This window comes from Jaculus jaculus, chromosome 18, assembly GCF_020740685.1.
Source record: "Jaculus jaculus isolate mJacJac1 chromosome 18, mJacJac1.mat.Y.cur, whole genome shotgun sequence".
Lineage (NCBI taxonomy): Eukaryota > Metazoa > Chordata > Mammalia > Rodentia > Dipodidae > Jaculus > Jaculus jaculus.
Window position 1 is genome coordinate 60,040,636 of NC_059119.1, and position 7,614 is coordinate 60,048,249.

A 7,614-nucleotide genomic window follows, 5' to 3' on the forward strand; every position below is an offset into this window, starting at 1 on the left:
TTTCTTGCCTTATTTTTGGAGGTGCTTGCTTTTCTTTCCTTCCTTCCTTTTTTTCCCCCCTTCCTACCTTCATTTCCTTCCATCCTTTTTTTCCTTCCTTCCTTTTTTCTTTCCTTTCTCTTCCTCCCTCCCTCCCTTCTTTCCTTCTTTAAGACACGGGGTGGGGGGGAGAATGGGTATGACAGGACCTCTAGCCACTGAAAATGAACTCCAGATGCATGTGCCACCATGTGCATGTGGTTTACATGGGATCTGGGGAATCGAACCTGGGTCCTCAGGCTTCACAGACAAGTTCCTCAACTGCTAAGCCATCTCTCCAGCCCTGCAGGTGCTTTTTTGCTTTACTACGTGTGTGATCTCAAGTTCTGGGTCCTTCACTGTCTCTCAGTCTCCCCTCACCCAGTGCCCACGCAGAGCCAGACAGAGCACATGTGTCTGGAGTTCATTTATAGCTGCCGGAGGCTTTGGCGCACCCATTTTCTCTCTCCCTCTCTCTGCATGCAAGTAAATATTTCTTCTCAGTTCTTTTCTTTAAATTTTTATTTATCATTTATTAATTAGAGAGAAAGAGAATGGGCATGCCAGGGCCTTCAACCACTGCAAATGAACTCCAGACGTGTGCACCCCCATGAGCATCTGGCCTCGTGGGTTCTGGGGAGCCAAACCTCCCTAGCATACCCGTTCTCTCTCCCTATCTGCCTCTCTCTCAAATAAATAAAATTTAATTTAATTTTAAGAAGTTAGGGCTGGAGAGATGGCTTCACGGTTAAGGCGTTTGCCTGTGAAGCCAAAGGACCCAAGTTCGATTCCCCAGGACCCACGTAAGCCAGATGCACAAGATGGCACATGTGTCTGGAGTTCATTTGCAGAGACTGAAGGCCCTGCCCATTCTCTCTCTGTCTATCTCTATCTCCCCCTTTCTACCTCTCAAATAGATCAAATAAAAAATTTGAGCCAAGTGTGGTGGTGCACGCCTTTAATCCCAGCACTCAGGAGGCAGAGGTAGGATCGCCATGAGTTCGAGGCCACCCTGAGACTCCATAGTGAATTCCAGGTCAGCCTGAGCTAGAGTGAGACCCTAAAGTTCTGAGGATTGGAGAGGTGGCTCAACAGTTAAGGCATTTGTCTGTGAAGCCTAAGGACCCAGGTTCAATTCCCCAGGACCCAGGTAAGCCAGATGCACAAGGTAGCTCATGCTTCTGGAGTTCATTTGCAGTGGCTAGAGGCCCTGGCATGCCCATTCTCCCTCTCTAACTGCCTCTGTCTCTCTCTCAAATACATACTTTTGTTTATTTGTTTTGAGGTAGGGTCTCACTCTAGCTCAGTCTGACCTGGAATTCACGATGTAGTCTCAGGGTGGCCTTGAACTCACGGGGATCCTCCTACCTCTGCCTCCCAAGTGCTGGGATTAAAAGCGTGTGCCACCACCCCCGGCTAAAATAATTTTTTTAAAAATAAGGTTTGAAAAAATGGATTCCAAGAAGGGTAAATTATGAATTAGGGGGTTTATTTAGGGAAGAGTTGGTATCCAAAGGAGGGCTAAAAAGACTCTCAAGCCAGAGGAATTCCCCTCCTTGCCTGTCTGGAAGGGTAGGGGAGCATGGGGAGAGGAAACCTGCGGGGGGAAGCCTGTGGACGGTGCAGACACGCGCACATGCACACACACTTGTGGAAGGTACAGCAGGAAAGTGCAAGCTCTCACCTTCACATCGAAGACAGCCAGCAGACTGGACAGCAAGCGCTCAGCGCACCGTAGGAAGTCATACCTGTACGTAAGTAAGCCAGAGTCAAGGCAGGAAAGGCCCCAAACGAGAAGAAATGTCCTTTCCCTATTCAGCCAGGCTAGGAAGGGAGAAAGCTTACCAAGTCAGGAATCAGGAGAACATAGCTGAGAGAGACTCCATATGGGGCAGACATCCAATCAGAATGAGCCTTGGCACCATGGGTTCTGGGGAGTTGAACCTGGGTCCTTAAACTTCACAGACAAGCCATCTCTACAACACCCAAATAATATTTAAAGAAAAAAAAATTCTCGGGATGGAGGGATGGCTTACCGGTTAAGGTGTTTGCCTGCAAAGCCAAAGGGCCCAGGTTCTATTCCAGATGCACAAGGTGACACACGTGTCTGGAGTTTGTTTGCAGTGGCTGGAGGCCCTGGTGTGCCCATTCTCTCTCTCTCCTCTTTCTCTGTCAAATAAATAATTAAAAAAATATATTTCAGTTGGGCATGGTGGCGCACGCCTTTAATCCCAGCACTTGTGAGGCAGAGGTAGGAAGATCGCCATGAATTCAAGGCCACCCTGAAACTACAGAGTGAATGCCAGGTCAGCCTGGGCTAGAGTGAGACTCTACCTCGAGAAACCAAATATACATACATACATATATATATATATATATATATATATATATTTCTCCTAGGCTGGAGTGATGGCTTAGTGGTTAAGGTGCTTGCCTGGGAAGTTTAATGACCCAAGTTCAGTTCCCCAGTCCCCATGTAAGATGCACAGGATGGTACACACTTCTGGACTTTTCAGTGGCTCGAGGTCCTAGCACCCCCATTCTCTCTACCTCTCTCTCCCAAACAAACAAATATATTTAAAAAGGGCTGGAGAGATGGCCCAGCAATTAAGGCGCTTCACTGCAAAACCAAAGGACCCAGGTTTGACACCCCAGGACCCATGTAAGCCAGATGTGTAAGGGGCACATGCATCTGGAGTTCTTTTGCAGTGGCTGGAGGCCCTGGCATGCCCATTCTCTCTCTCTCCCTGCTGATTACTGTATCTCTCTCAAATAAATAAATGTTTTTTTTTTCATTTTTATTTATTTGAGAGTGGCAGAGACAGAAAGAGGCAGATAGAGAGAGAGAGGAGAGAATGGGCACGCCAGGGCTTCCAGCCACTGCAAACAAACTCCAGATGCGTGTGCCCCCTTGTGCATCTGGCTAACATGGGTCCTGGAGAACTGAGCCTCGAACCGGGGTCCTTAGGCTTCACAGGCAAGCGCTTAACCGCTAAGCCATCTCTCCAGCCCAAATAAATGTTTTTTAAAAAGATATTTAAAAAATTTCTCTGAGAGGCTGGAGAGACGGCCCAGCAGTTAAGCCACTTGCCAACAAAGCCTTATTAATAACCAAGGTTTGATTCCCCAGCATCCCTGTAAAGCCAGGTGCACAAGTTCCTTTAGAGAGGCTGGAGGTCCTGGCATGCCCATTCTCTCTCTCTCTCTTTCTCTCTCCACTTGCAAATAAATAAAAAGCATTTAAATTCTCTATATATAGCTGGGTATGGTGGCACACGCCTTTAATTCCCAGAACACTTGGGAGGCAGAGGTAGGAGGGCGTTGTCATGAGTTCAAGGCCAGTCTGAGATTACATAGTGAATCCCAGGTTAGCCTGCTAGAGTGAGACTCTCGGAAAACCAATATATATATATATGTCTGTAGCTCCCAAGTCCAACAACTCTAGTCAGTGACATGTCTCCAAATCCAATAATTCTAACCACTGGCAAGTTTTTGGAGTTCAGTTGTGCCCCTCCAGCTAGGCTACTCACAGACCTGGGAAAGCTCACCTGGTGCTGGCGGCTCTCCTTAGCCATCCTGTGCTCCTGGCATCTCCCCTGCAACCCACGGCGGCTCCATTGGGTTTCCATGCAGGCAGTCCTTAGCCGACCTGCCTCACACTGCCCGTGGCCATTTCCAGCCATACATGTGTGTTGCCAATCCAATGACCCTCTCTTTCCTGTATATCTTATACTCTGTGAAAGCAGGTGGACTACCAATTTGTTAATCCTTGGGGGGAATAAAACAGAGTTTGAAGAACAAGACACTCCTTCAGCACTCAGGCCCCTTCAAAAAGAGTCTACATTCTTCCTGTTGTCCCAATGCAGGTCAGCTGACCCAGACTAAATGGTTGTAATCTCTCAAATAATTGCAGCTGAATGGGCAGCAGTTTCGAACCAAAGATTTCCTTTCCCTCCCTCCCTCCCTCCCTCCCTCCCTTCCTTCCTTCCTTCCTCCCTCCCTTCCTCCCTCCCTTCCTTCTTTCCTCTCTCCCTCTCTCCTTTCTTCTTTTCTTGGCCATATCCCTCTGCTCATACCAATTCATTTCTATGCAAAGCAACCCTGCACAATTTCTCAGGACCCAGGCATAAAAGCACCCAGGCATAAAAGCAAGCTTTTCACACAAACTCCTAGCCCAGTCAGGCAAAGCTCTTTCTCACCCTCATAAGCCAAACCTCACAGTCCATAGTTCTTACTGCATTCAGGTCTTTCAACTCTCACCAGAATAGTCCATCAAGCTGTACTTACAGCACTGCAAGGCATCTCTTAGGCCAAGGTTTCAAGTCCTTCCACTGCAAATCAGTTCCAAAAAGCCAAAAGCCAGAGAGTCAGTTTTCTAGTAGTAACAATCCCACTCCTTTGGTACCCATTTACTGTTACAGTCAAGTTCGCATTGCTGGCAGAAAACACGTGACCACAAACAGATTGTGGGGAGAAAAAGGGGTTTATTTTGGCTTACAGACTCAAGGGGAAGTTCCATGATGGCAGAGGAAAACGATGGCATGAGCAGAGGGTGGACATCACCTCCTGGTCAACATCAGATGGACAACAGCAACAAGAGAGTGTGCCAAACACTGGCAATAGGAAGCTAGCTCTAACACTCATTAAGGCCACCAACAACAACTGCCTCCAGGAAGATTTAATTCCCAAATTGCCATCAGCTGGGGACCTAGCAGTCAGAATGCTAAAAGGAGACACCTGAATCAAACCACCACATGGGGGTGCTAGGGAATGGAACCCAGGTCATCAGGCTTACCGAACAGGTGCGTCTAACCACTGAACCATCTCTCTGCTCATGCTATCATTTCCCCTGCCATCATGGAGCTTCCTCTTGAGTCTGTAAGCCAAATCTCTCCACACAAGCTGCTTGTGGTCACGTGTTTTCTGCCAGCAATGCAAACCTGACTGCAACAGTAAAATGGGTACCAAAGGAGTGGGATTGTTACTGCTAGAAAACCACCTCTTAGTCATTTTATTTGTTTATTTATTTATTTACTTCAGACAGGGTGTCTAGCCTAGGCTGGCTTCAGATTCACTATGCACCAAGGATGCTCTAATCATCCAGCTTCTACCTTTTGAATGCTGGGGTGACACACGACTCCAAACCCAGCTTTTTCCTGTGCTGGGGATTGAACTCAGGGCTTCATACTTGCTAGGCAAACACTTGTTTGTTTGTTTTTTTCTTTTTATTTACTTTTAAAGGAGGAAGACAGAGAAAAAGAGAAAGAAAGAATGAGCATGCCAGGGCTTCTAGCCACTGCAAACAAATTCCAGATGCATGTGCCACTTTGTGCATCTGGCTTTACATTGGTACTGGGGAATCAAACCTGGGTTGTTAGGCTTTACAGGCAAGTGCCTTAACTGCTGAGCCATCTCTCCAACCTCCAGCAAACACTTATTAACTGAGTTATAGCTTTCTCTCTCTCTCTTTTGGTGGTAGGGTTTCACTCTAGTCCAGGGTGACCTGGAATTCACTACATAGTCTCAGGCTGGCCTCCAACTCATGGTGATCCTCCTACCTCTGCTGGGACTAAAGTTGTATGCCACCATGCCCAGCCTATCCTTAGCCTTCTCTTACTAATTTTGGAAACTAATTTTAGAAATCAAAGAGGGTATCCTGTATTGTGTGCTGGTGCAGTCCTATAGTCCCAGCGCTTAGGAAGCTGAGGCAGGATCATCAGAAGCTCAAGGCCAGCCTAGGCTACATAATACGGTCCCATCTCAAAAAGTCCACCTATTTTGAATATGTCAGTTTGTTGTCCTCAAATGTCAAATAGGGTTAAGTAGAGTACAAGCCTTCCAGTTCAAGTTCAATTCCCCAGCACCCATGCAAAGCCAGATACACAAACTAGCAGGCACATGCAGTGGCAGGAGGCCCTGGTGAGTCTTCTCTCTCTCCCTCCTCCCTTCCTCCCTCCCTTCTTTCTCTCTCCCTTCTTCTCTTCCTTCCCTCCCTTCTCTCTCTCTCCCTCCTCCCTTCCTCTCCCACCCTTCTCTCTCTCTCTCTCTCCCTTCCCTCCCTTCCCTCCCTTTCCCCTTCTCTTTCTCCCTTCTTCCTTCCCTTCCTTCTCTCTCCCTTCCTCCCTCCCTCCCTTCCTTCTCTCTCTCTCTCTTTCTCTGTCAAGTAAATAAATAAAAATATTTTGAAAAAATAGAAATACAAAAAAAAAGAAAGAAAGAAAGAATAAGAAAGAGAGAGAGAAAAGCTGGGTATGGTGGCATACACCTTTAATCCCAACACTTGGGAGACAGAAGTAGGAGGATCACTGTGAGTTCGAGGCCACTCTAAGACTACATAGTCTATTCCAGGTCAGCCTGGGCTAGAGCGAGACCTTACCTTGAAAAACAAAACAAAAAATAGAAATAACTTCACATATATTGTCCATAAATTACTTGAAGCAGCCAGGCATGGTGACGCACGCCTCTAATCCTGACACTGAGAGGCAGAGGTAGGAGGATAGCCGTGAGTTCGAGGCCACCCTGAGACTACATAATCAATTCCAGGTCAGCCTGGCTAGAGTGAGACCCTACCTCCAAAAACAAAATCAAACAAACAAAAATCTTAAAGAAAAGAATAGTTTTGAGAGCTGGAGAGATGGTTTAGCGGTTAAGATGCTTGCCTGTGAAGCCTAAGGACCAATATTCGCCTCTCCAGATCCCATGTAAGCCAGACACAAAAGGCAATACAAGCGCCCAAGGCCACACATACACACACGCATCTGGAGTTCAACGGCAGTGGCTGGAGGCCCTGGCATGCCAATTTTGCCCTCCCCCTGCTTTCTCTCATAAAAAAAAAAATTTACCCAAAAAATAGTTTTGAGGCAGAATAGAAAGATGGGGGAAATCATGGGGACATGGAAAGGAAAGGAGCCTTTCACCTGGAATCTCTTGCCAGCTGAGAAACAAGAATTCCAGCACCATGAACTGCCTGCCAGGCCTGGTGGCACACGCCTTTAATCTTAGCACTCATTTGGGAGGCAGAAGTAGGAGGATCATTGTGAGTTCAAGACCAGCCTGAGACTACATAGTGAATTCCTGACCAGCTTGGGCTAGAGTGAGACCCTACCTCGAAAATAATAATAATAATAATAATGACACTTTTTGTTGTGCTGAGAAAGTGGCTCAGTATATAGTGCTTGCTTAGTGGCTGGCACCCTGAAGGCCATTTGAAAAGCACTTTAAGGGCTGGAGAGATGGCTTAGCGGTTAAGCGCTTGCCTGTGAAGCCTAAGGACCCCGGTTCGAGGCTCGGTTCCCCAGGTCCCACGTTAGCCAGATGCACAAGGGGGCGCACGCGTCTGGAGTTCGTTTATAGTGGCTGGAGGCCCTGGCACGCCCATTCTCTCTGTCTCTCTGTCTCTCTCTCTCTTGCTCCCTCAGATAAATAAATAAAACATATTAAAAAAAAAAAAAAAAAGAACTATTTCCCTGGCAGGAGATGGTTGGAAGCCACATGCGTAAGGAGCCTCAACTGTGTGAAATTCCCTTTCCAAGAGAAAGATGAAACTGGGTGGTGGAGCCAGGTGGGGCGCCACAATCTCAATGGACCACTGGAGGG